The 11,925-nt window shown below is 34.8% G+C and overlaps 1 pseudogene; it reads right to left on the reverse strand.

Annotated features, from left to right (window-relative positions):
- Window positions 1-208: 208 nt before the first annotated feature.
- Window positions 209-11,021, reverse strand: LOC130231241 (phosphoglucomutase-1-like; annotated as a pseudogene).
- Window positions 11,022-11,925: the final 904 nt, after the last annotated feature.

The raw sequence follows: 11,925 nt of genomic DNA on the forward strand, positions 1-11,925 counted from the left end.
TAAAAGGCCCTGATGTAGTGTCCCAAGGAGATGGGTCACTCGGCTGGACTAATACACTGCCCTGTCACCTCCCAGAAACCTCAGTAATTTAAAGTCTCACACAGAGACCGCGAGCCACCATAAAAACGCACAGCCTGACCCTTTCCAATCCCTACACCCAATTATCAAGCTCCTGGCTCAGGTAATGCAGCAGGCGATAGAACTTTCCTCACCCAAGAGCATCTAGTTTTTTTCCAATCTCTTTGCTTTGACGAGTTCGGTCATTATTTTTCAGTTGTAAAGCAAACCAGCTGAGGTTAAAGTCAAAAAGAGTGCAAACAAAGGGAAGGAGATCAATAGCAGAGCTGCACTCGTATCGACCAGGTGAAAATTTGCTACCAAAAGGCTTCGATACAACAAAAACACAGCAAATGTATAGCTGCCCGTAAGGCACTTGAGCTTGGACAAAGTTTAGCTTGTAGGCAAAATGGATATTCCTAGATGGGAAGCAGTTCAGACGGTTTAGTTTCAGACAGGTTGCATCCCAAATGTACTGTAAATAATATTGTACTCATTTATGCATCAAGGGCAGAGTTCATTAAACAAATACATTTCACATACAGAAGTTTCCTTCTTTAAAAACACAATTAATTTTAATTAAAGAAGTATATTTATAAAATGATATTATTAATATAAAATGTCATTTTGAAATACACACTTGTTTATAATATCTACTGTATATGTAAAAGAAATTGTGAAACCATTTAAGATGTTTCTCTTGCTTTACAATTACTTATGGATTTGTGTAAAAGGTCACACTTTATTTTGATGGTCCGTTTGTGGAATTGAGGTTACATTGCATCAACATGCCAACTAATTCTCATTAGATTGGGGTTAGTGTAAGTTGACATGTACTTGCAAAGTTTCTTATAGTCAGTTAAACGTATTTATATTAAGTAGACAGTCTACTACTCAAATGAATCATCAAAATAAAGTGTTACCTTGTAAAAATTCTTTCTTTTTGTCCGGCAAACTACTGATGACATTTCTTCTAAATTTAAAATACATATAGAAGCATTTTCAGAATAACAAAACATGCAATTTCAAGAAAGAAATGAGTCAAATAAATTAAAAGATTTTTATAATGAGAATGAGAGAGAATTTTGAGTTTATTGCCATATCAGCTTCTATGGCTATGTCAAAAAAAAGATCAAGTTTACCTAATTTTATGAATAACACTTTTCGATAACTAAAAATATTCTAACAATTAAAATTCATCAACAGCAATAAATAATACACATGATAAAATACATAAATAATAATAATGATAATATAGAAGATAAAAATCTAAAACCGTTTAAGGTTTACTTTTGAAAAAAAAGTACAATTTCACAATTATTCACAATTTAATTGTGAATCCTTCATAATACAAGGATTGACAATTAAAAATATTTCATTTAAAGTCTCTCCAGATAAAGATGTTGTCTGATAACATTAAAAATAGGGTATTCCACAAGAATATGTTTAACAGTTTGGTTTGTGTTGCAATATTGACATTGTTCATGTGTGAGTCTTGTGTGTCCGATACGGAATCTTCTGTAAACAATCTCATCATGTTTTGAATTCGTTTTATTTTTAAGCACGAATCCCATTCTGCTTGCCACTTGTTAAGAATGTAACCTTTTATTAGTGCCTTTAAATCTGAAGATTTTACACTCTTATCTTTCTTTATCTTTCCTTTCAGGGCTGTTTCGGCAGCTTTTGTCAACTTGTTCATTTCCAAACAGTCCAACATGTCCTGGGATCCAGCAGAAAAATTTATTATAACATTTTCCTCTGTAGTTCATTCGCTCTAATAAAAAATAATGGGATGCTCCAGTTTAAAAGAATTCAATGTTTGTAGACAAGATTTTGAGCCAGAAAAAAATAATAAAATTGTGCTCTTCAGCATTTTCAATGTGTTCCGGAGCCAAATTGAGCTTTGATCTGGAATACAAATGCTTTAGTGTAATTGAGCCATTACTACTGCTGAAACATGACTGTCCTTTTTGATCCATCTGTGTATATAGGTTTATAAGTAATTTTAATAATGAAAATACAATTGTAAAACCAATGAAAGGTGGTTGTTTATTAAACAAAGCATCATTGTTAAATAATGAAATTATGGTTAAATGTTTAAAAACCTAATTCTTGTACAAATTAGATAGATGGACCAGACAGACATATGACCACATGACTACTTCATCATTTATGAACAGGGATCATTTCAGCACTTGCTACATTTCTCAGAGTCTCATCACATTCACAGGACTTACCTGTCCTTTAGAAACACTGCCGTCCACAGGGTCTGTGTACTCAAAGTTATCAGCCTTCTCCACTTGATACGTTTTATCCCCCGAGGTGAATGTCTGCCCTACAAAGGCTTTATCGAACATTGTGGTCTGTAAGTGATCAATCATCTTATTGGCAGCATCAGAGTCCACCTCTTCATAGTCATACCTAGTCACAGATGTGGGAAATATTAAACAGCTTTTCTGGTGTTTTCCACAAATCTACCAACAGAGGGCAGTAGAGATATACAGATAAGCATGTCTACCTGCATGTACTATACAAGTTTTTCCTTAACTTTTTACATCACACACGAGCAGAAAGCAAACATAGGGCAATGTTATACACTACCGGTCAAAAGTTTGGGGTCAGTGAGATTTTTAAGTTTTAAAATAAGCTGATCCTGCTCACCAAGGCTGCATTAATTTCATAAAAATACAGTACAAATTGTACAATTGTGAAATGTTATTGCACTATAAATAACTGTTTAAAAGTAGTTTATAATTTAATTCAATAATTTATTCCAGTGATTTTTAAAGATGCATTTTCAGCTTCATTAATCCAGTCCTCAGAGTCACATGATCCTTCAGAAATCACTCTAATATTAATCATTATTATTACTATTATTATTATTATATTATTATTATTATATAATGGTTTTAGTAATAAAATTAATAATAACTGGAGTTAATCATTTCATTTAAATACTACATACAATAGGAAAGCAGTTATTTAAAATTGTAATAAACATTTAACAATATAATTTTTTTTTTTACATTTAATAAATGTGTCTTGATGAACAGGAATAACTTTCTTTAAAAACAAAAAAACATGAAAAGAAAAAAAAAACCAAACCTCAAACTTTTTGACCAGTAGTTGTACATCTCAAAGCATACAAAAACACAACAAAATACAAGTGATCATAGTCGCGTTATTGCAGTTACCTTGTGAAAAGTTGCGTCCAAACTTCTGCCAGTGGTCTTCATAATATCCTTACACTCTGTTTGCGGGTAGCCAGTATTGAGAGCCACGCAAGAACTGCCCCAAGACGTCTTTCTCCCGGATGTGATCAGAACCTACCAAAAAAAGCATGTTAAAGGATTGCATCATGAGAAATCAATCTTTATTTTGTTTTTATAATGAAAAACAAAGCTGATTCTCTATGAAAACATACTTTAAGTGTTTTAACAAATGAACTATTTGGTTGCAAAAAAAACAACAAAAAAAATACAATGAGTGGACTATAGTGGAACATTTTAAACATATTTGGAAATGTACTGGGGGGTATTTGTGGGAAAATTAAAAAAAAACTAAAAACACACAAAAAAATAAATAAACTAAAAAGAAAATAAAGAAAACTAAACAAAAAAATAGTCTAAAAAGTAGTATATAGTGAAAAATTTATAACTACTATTATAACTTTATTTTATATACTATTTATATACTATTATAAATATTTTGGACAAAAAAATTTATATAAAGAAATGATGAGTGGACTACAATAGAACAACAACAAAAATATTAAGTCTTTTTGAACATAAACAAATAGTATAGGTAAAAAACACCTTCTAAATCAAAGGTACATTTAAAATACCATACTGTACATGACATTAAAACATCACATTATTTATAACTTTACATTAAATTCTATGAAATCTAGTTTTGCAGGTAAAAACTATGAATTACATATAGTTTATGACCATGCATGACATCATGTTTTTAAATAATTTTGCTGTGTATAAAAATACACATACGCATTTTACAACAAATACATTTTAATCTACATTTTTAGAAACAAATATATAATATAAATAATAAATACAATCATAAAAGTTATAAGTAAACAAATGTAATGAATTAGATGATAAAATATTTCACAGTAGAAAACAGTACAGTTAAAATACAGATCATTGGTCACTGTTATTTTAGAAATGAACATCAAGCTGAAATCTACAGTAGGGCTAATAGGAAACTCTACTTGTGGATGTTAAATAATTTTTTTTTTAAATAGATATTTAATGATACCCTATTTTTGACCATATATTAATTTAATGTCATCAGCCCAAATCCCTTATAGCAACTTAATATCAAGATAAAATGTCTTTATTGGCAGAACATCACCAACATTTTCAAAAACTGGCTACTTACCAGTACCAAAACTTTCTTCACCGCACAGCGATAACTTGCCAGCATCCATCAAGTTTCCAAAGAATTTCCAGCCTGTGGGGTTTCATAAAGCGGCATCTTCAGAGCTTTGGCCACACTATATGGAGAAAGAGAGGGAATAAATACATTGCTCAAAAGTTTATTGTGAGAATTACATGACTAAAGGTGAAATGTAGTGCCAAATCACAAATTGTAATGTGCTTAGATGCTCATACTTGTCCAAAGCCCCGCTGGTGGGCATACTGCGAGCCAGACCCTTCACGCCAGTCTTCTGGAAGTACGGGATGGATGTAATGTTGGCACCAATGACTGCCACAGAGTCAGAGGGGTTTACAAAGAACCCATGCTTACCCAAAACCATGTTACGATCCTGCAAACAGAACAGAAAGAGGGAAATTATTGATGAAGCTTTGCCTGAGAATAACTAATAATTGCATAAATTACTGTTCCAATATTTGAAGTTACTATTTCTAACTATTTCTATTATATACAACAAGAGTTTTATAACATTAATATTAAAAAGTTTACTTGACCACCAAATCATAATATTAAAAATTACATTCCTACACAGAAGACAGGTGTAAATCATGCTGAACATTTAGCTTGACATTAAAGGGATTAATTATATTTTAAAGATATAGTAAGATAGAAGACAGGCATTTTAAATTGTAATAATATTTCACAATATTACTATAGATTAATTAAATAATGGCAGCCTTTATCTTTAAAAGCAAACATAACAACCCTAAACTTTTTAACACTATGCGTTACACGTCAAACTTCTATACTTACACCATCACCATCAAATGCTGCTCCAAAGTCATATTCCCCTCCCTTCATGGCGTTGACCAGGTCAGCAGCATATGTTAAATTGGGGTCTGGATGGTGGCCCCCAAAATCCTCAGAAGTGGACGCAATTCACAGCAGAGTTAGCAGGAGAACCAAGCTCTTCACACACAATCTTCTTCACATATGGACCCACCACTAGTGTGAAGAACACAAAAAACAATGTTTTCAGTTTCAGACAACAATCCAGAAGTTAAGGTATAAAATATGAAAATAAGGTCTATCTGCAAAATCTAGTTCATCAGAACACAATTGGGCCATTCATGCATCCTCATGAATTTTGTCACTTGCACTGCTGTGCCAATTCAAACATTCAAGATATTTTAAAAGAGATGGGTTTTCTGTTTGCACATAGGCGAAATGCTCATGCACAAATTAAAGAACGATTTTTGCTGGTAACTCTCTTACTTACTTATTCACTCACTCCCAGGGCCGTTATATCGAAGTTGATATTTAGCCGCACCATGTTGGTGTTTCGTAACATTAGCCCACGCTCAACCCCCAAACTGGAGGACCAGGACATACACTAGACAATTTAGCTTACCCAATGCACATATAGTGCATGTCTTTGGAGTAACTAACTCTCTTATGCTTCTTAATTTCACTTGATTGTTTTTTTAAATGTTAGGCTTGAAATTGGGATCAATTTCTAAAGTATCTGTAAATAACATTAATATTTGGTAATACTGGTAATATTATTTGTATTTTTTTTTTTTTTATTTATAACAATCAAAACATTAAAAGCACATTTTTTTTGTGATTTTGTTCAAAGTCTTACAGAAGACTCATTATGGCTTACCAAGGGTTCACACTAGTAATCCAGATCTTTTGGTTTGGGAAAAAAACACTTGGTTCTGGTATGCTTTGCATTCACACTGTCAATGATGAAAAAACAAAAATGTTTTCGATGTTTCTCAATGTTTTAGGTATATTTTGCAACTGAACTTAGCAAATAACCAAAACTATTCTGTGCCTGGCTTACTTCTTGTGTACAATAACATATTTATCAGTTGCAAACAAGGAACTTACAAAGTATATAAAAGAATCAAAACAGTAGGAATGTTTCCATCACATACAAAGATCTGCTGCAAGGAGACAAGGGTGCATTGAACTACTAAGCAACATTGTTTAAAAAAAAAAAAGGCATAATTGAGAATTCAGTTTTTTTATGGTCACATTTTGTGACACCATTTCATCTATTTGATTCAATTAGATGTTTCATTTGTGTTGTGTTTATATTGCAGTCAAACTGCACAGTAATTCATTTTTTAAAGTGGGGCCAGTGCCCATATTTTAGCAAACTTGGTCTTCTGGTTTGGTGAGATTTGGGTTTGCAACATTCCCACTTATTCAAATGGACTGTGCTTAAAAAAAAAAATAATAATAATAATAATAATAATAAAATAAAACAACAATAATAATAATAATAATAATAATAATAATAATAAAAATAATAATAATAATTCGCACCACAGTTTGTTTTAAACAAAGCAATCCTGCCCAGTGTGAACATTTCTAAAACACTGAACTTTATTTTTGTCTGACAGGAATGAACTCTTACCTCCATGCATTGCATCAAGTCGCACATTGATATGATTGGGTCCTGAGAGCAATTCCTTCAGAGCAGCAAAATCAAAGATATCTCTAAGCATTTCTGCATAGGATTCCACAGAGTCCACGATTTCAACTGAAAAAAATTACTCGATAATCAACAATAGTTTACACTGAAAACTGTAGAACTAGTAAATGGTTAGACAGGAAAATGGTACCAGTAAAGGGCTTGAAGGTGTCCACCTCAAAGGTTTGTTTCCCATTTGTGGAGAGGTCCACCTTGAGCTCAGGACAGATGTGATATTCCTGGAGGCTCTTGCTGATTTGAAAGATTTTGTCTGTGATGCCCTCTGGTGCAGGACCTGGGAAAGACGATCCGAAAGACGATTTATTCCCAGCACAAGTGTTTTAAAGGAATAGTTTACAAAAAACTACTTCTAATGTACTCATCTTCAGGCCATCCAAGATGGCAATCATGTACAGGTCAATCATTTTGCCTCAAAATGCCCATTAATCATCAGAATTAGATTGGGTCTGTACAAGTTTTTGACTCTCAAGTCAGTAGCCATTGACGTATTTAAATCGCCAGAGGTGCAGTTTATGCTATGTTTTTAAAGTTTATGTGAAATTAAATGATCAATGTTTTAGTTTACAAGCGCACTTTGTTACTCTTTAGATGAACAAATAATCCTTGCAAATTAATCCACTGAAAAAAAAGGTTTGCTTCAGTAATCTTCAATCAAAATCAGACCATTTCCTTCTGCGTTTGGAGTGAGGGTACATCTCTGTTGACATCTGTTTCATGGGTTGAGCTACTATATTTTTAACCATACCCCTCTTACCATTAGTATACTACAAGTAAATGATGTGCAAAAATAAAAAAGGCACTGCTCGATATTTCAGTTGAACGTACATCAGTGGTCTCAAACTCAATTCCTGGAGGGCCACAACTCTGCATAGTTTAGCTCAAACCACCTCCAACTCACACCTGCTTAATAGTCTCTAGGACTGTTCCTCAATGTGCCTTCTTCAGCGATCTTCCGTCCTCGTGTAACCTCATCATCAACTACCAAAGTTCAGTTCCAAGACCGCAAGAACGGAGGATGTGTAAAAGTTCCCGGATGCGTTCTTGGTATCAAGGATGCACCGATGCAGACTTGAGCAGCGAACTCACTCTAGAAGTCCCAGAAGTCATTGCGACTGGAGGTGGAAGCGCAGCATTTTATATAGATTTATTATCGAAGTTCAGAGATATCACTTATTTATCTCAGGAGTTTTCCTAAATGAGACGGTGAAAGTAAACATTACCATGAAAATCTTTATAAAGGCATAAACACATTAAGGGTGTTTGTTTGTTGAAATTCGTATTAAAATCTGTTTAATTTGTATTGTGCAACGTATATTTTGTTAAGCCTTTAACCATAGTATATATTGTGAAAAGGGGAAAACAATAAATCGTTATATGAATGCTGTAATGTTTAAATAATTTTCTATTAAAAATGCGTGAAGGTCATGTGACCATCAGGAAGAACGCAGCACACATTCTCGGTTTTCGCGGTCTTCTGAGTTCAATCTTACGAGGTGACCTGGCAAGACCGCTCGCCACAAGAACGCAAGTCCGTTCTCTGCGTTCTTAATATTGAGAAACAGCCTAGTAGTCTTAAACACCTTGATTAGTTGGATCAGGTGTGTTTGATTAGTGTTGGACTGTGCAGAGCTGCGGCCCTATAGGAATCAAGTTTGAGACCTATGACATACATCATCATACTGAAATAGGGGGCAGCACCTTCAGCTTCCTCCAGACTTTAACTTTCTTCTAAATTCAGTCACTCACTATCCTTCAGCTTAGTCCCTGATTCATTAGGGACTGCCACAGTGGAAAGAACCACGCGGCCCCTTAAACTCCAAAAACTTGGAAATAATTAAATAACCAACATGGACGGCCTAAAGCTTTATCCCTTTACCATTGCATCAATGGCATTCTAATTAGCAAGTCATGCATGCAATTCTAACCTCCACTGGATATGTTGAACTTGATGCCAAAGTCTCCATTTGGGCCACCAGGATTGTGACTGGCTGTCAGGATGATCCCGCCGATGGCTTTGATTTTACGGATCACACAGGAAACAGCAGGTGTTGACATAATCCCATCCTGACCAATAACTAGCCTGCTGATCTGGAAGATTATGGGCAAGAAATGAAGGGTCAACTCATGCTGAAGCTGAAAACTCTAAAATGTTAAATTTAAATAAACAAATAAGACACTACTTAATTAAGTAACTTTTCATATATTTCTAGCAAAACAAACAAACAACAACAAAATAACATTGGATGAAGTCAGGTTCAAAATAATTGGAAACTTTGGCAAATTTGGGCAAAATCTCAGCATATCCATCCATAATTAATACAATACTATGATTTTTTTAAATTTATTGTGTAGAATGTAGAATATAAATAAGCCAAATTATGAACGAATCCCTTTGTGAAAACTTTTAGAATATAGACATAGGTCTTTCGAGCCCCTGGCTACTGACATGATATAATGACACCAAGTGCTACAAAAGAAACAAAGGTGATTTTAGATGTTTTCTTTCCATTTTACTAAAAAGACAAGTGACAATGAAACATTTTTACATTATAAAACATTGTAAATATTGTGCTCTGCCGTTAAAGCAATGTGTTTATTTAGGGACGTGACTGCAGGCACGCCTCCTTCACATCATGGTCGCCGCACAAGCAGGACTGTAAAGGAAATCCTCACGCCTACACAAAGCACCATTGCAATTTTCTAAAATAAAATGAGATCTGCAACAAGATGAGGGGGGAACGTTGTGACGTCACGACACACGAGCTTTTGGCAGCGCGTGAAATATCAAAGGTGCCTCGACTTGACAGAGCACAGTTTGTTTGTATTATGTCCGAATCGTTTCATCGAATCGGTTCTTTTGAACAGCCTGTTTCGTAGAACCGGATTATTTTACGTCATGCCGCAGTTACGTCATACAGTCGTCCTTGGCAAAAAGACAAATTATTATTGGTTGCGCGATATTTATTGTAAAAGTCAACAATGCGTATAAAATATTAGACTTTGAGAAGGTGTTTTTTTTATAATTTCCCCGTTGTGGATAATCACTGACGATGGAGGATGATTTATTGATCTAATAAGTTATTTATTGATCTATATAGTTATTTATTTTCAGTTTTTTCCATGTATTTATGTTTTTGTGACATGCTTTGTGCATTTTGTTAAAACTCATTGTAAAGTTCAATTACCAATAAAAATATTGTCGACTAAATTATTCATTATTAAGTCCTCAATATACCCACTTAAGCTTCATTCAAAATAATTTACGAGTTTATATATGAATAAAATTACTAATCTGACAATATTAAAAAGCTGCTAATTTGAGAAATGCTCGTACTAACTGAGAACAGCCGAGCAGCTCTCTAATGAATGATTCAGAAAGGGTTAGTGAACCATATAAAAGATCCGACTCATATAAAAGAGTCGTTCCGAACAGAACATCGCAGTGATCAAAATTATTCCCCAGGGACCATTATTATGCAATTCCTACATGTGCATACAATGTTATTTGTAAGCACCATGATAAATTCTGCGGAAGAAATGACAGCAAGTGTCCTGATTATTCATGCATTTCTGGAGCAAAGCTAATGTTTGCTAATGTTGCAAGTGCCTCTTTTGCAATGAACTTGAAAGTGTCACGAACTAGTCATAGCCTCCCCTTCCCATTCAAGGAAATAGCACTTGCAAGACGTTTGTTTTGCGTTCAAACGACTCGTTAAATTGGGCCCATAGCCTACTAACCCCATTAGCAGCAGCGATCTGGATGATGAGCTGAATCGCGTCTTTCATGAAAAAGCGTCCATCTCCTCCCACCACCAGCGCGCCCTCCTGCCTCTGTGCAGGGTCAACCGTGGAAATGATACTCTGGATGAAGTTCTCCGCGTAATGCTGGTTCTGCTGGAAGACCGTTACTCGCTTTCTCAAGCCGCTGGTTCCGGGTTTTTGGTCGGTGTACGGTTTGGTCTTGATAACCGTGATTTTCACCATGGTGCAGCAGCGGTCAAGTGTATGTGTCAGTGTCACTATCCGGGAGCCCAGCGGATTGTGTGTGTGTGTGTTCACTGATCTCCACGTAGACTCGATATACTCACGCCTTTCATAGCTTCAACTGACACGCCCACATTTAAAGGGACAGTAAAACCATGTGCAATAATTATAACCTAGTCTAAATAACAAAATAAAGAGCTTTTATTATATGAGAACATGATATGATCCTCCACAAAACATATGCCAGAGAAATTAGCAGTTCATTCCGCTGTGGCGACCTGTTATAAATCAGGGCATAGGCCAAATGATCGTGATAGAATATGATATGAACAAATATGATAATGCAAGGGACCCCCGTCTTGAATGAAATAAGGGCTATATTTTGGGCTCTCTGTATGGTTTCTTGTGGAAATCTTATAAATGGGTCTTAAATATTTAGTTTCTATTAAGATTCCATTATTGTATATTTCTAGTCAGTGGCGCAGTGGGTAGCACAGCTGCCTTACAGCAAGAAGGTTGCCGGTTCGTGTCCCGGCAGGGTCAGTTGGCATTTCTGTGTGGAGCTTGCATGTTTTTCCCATGTCGGTGAGGGTTTCCTCCGGGTGCTCCGGTTTCCCCCACAGTCCAAAGACATTGGTATAAGTGAACTGAATAAGCTCAATTGTCCGTAGTGTATAAGTGTGAATGCAAGAGTGTATGGGTGTTTCCCAGTGCTGGGTTGTGGTTGGAATTGCATCTAATGCGTAAAAACATATGCTGGATAAGTTGGTGGTTCATTCCACTGTGGCGACCATTGAAAGACTAAGCCGAAAATAAAATCATTGATTAAATGTTGATCATTCATTTTATTCTAAATTGTATTTATTGTAATGTTTTTGTTTTTAAGTTAAGGACAACCGATTTATCTGAATCTTATATAATCCTTTTTTGATTAGTTTTTTAAGCAAGTATCACTTCAAAAACCTGTTTCTATTTAATATTTT

This window comes from Danio aesculapii, chromosome 6, assembly GCF_903798145.1.
Source record: "Danio aesculapii chromosome 6, fDanAes4.1, whole genome shotgun sequence".
NCBI lineage: Eukaryota > Metazoa > Chordata > Actinopteri > Cypriniformes > Danionidae > Danio > Danio aesculapii.